Source organism: Theropithecus gelada, chromosome X (genome assembly GCF_003255815.1).
Source record: "Theropithecus gelada isolate Dixy chromosome X, Tgel_1.0, whole genome shotgun sequence".
Classification (NCBI taxonomy): Eukaryota; Metazoa; Chordata; class Mammalia; order Primates; family Cercopithecidae; genus Theropithecus; species Theropithecus gelada.
The window spans coordinates 107,536,744-107,537,256 of record NC_037689.1 but is presented as its reverse complement, the minus strand read 5'-3'; positions in this window follow the sequence as shown (position 1 = coordinate 107,537,256).

Sequence of the window (513 nt, the reverse complement as noted above, 5' to 3'; positions counted from 1 at the left end):
GGGGAGGGATTGCATTGGGAGTTATACCTGATGTAAATGACGAGTTGATGGGTGCTGACGAGTTGATGGGTGCAGCACAGCAACATGGCACAAGTATACATATGTAACAAACCTGCACGTTATGCACATGTACCCTAGAACTCAAAGTATAATAATAAAAATAAAAAAATTAAAAAAAATTATAATGGAACCAAAAATTCCTACCACCTAGTGATGTTATAGCCATTGTAACATCATGATGTAGTTATCTTACTTATTTATTTATTTTTTTACACATTTAGTGTAGCCTAAGTGTACAGTGTTTATAAAATCTACAGTAGTATACAGTAATGTCTTAGGCTGTCACATTCACTCAACACTCACTCACTGACTCACCCAGAACAACTTCCTTTCCTGCAAACTCCATTCATGATAAGTGCCCTATACAGGTTTACCATATTTTATATTTTATATTGGACTTTTGCTGATCCTTTTCTAGGTTTAGATATGTTTTGGTACACAAATACTTACTAT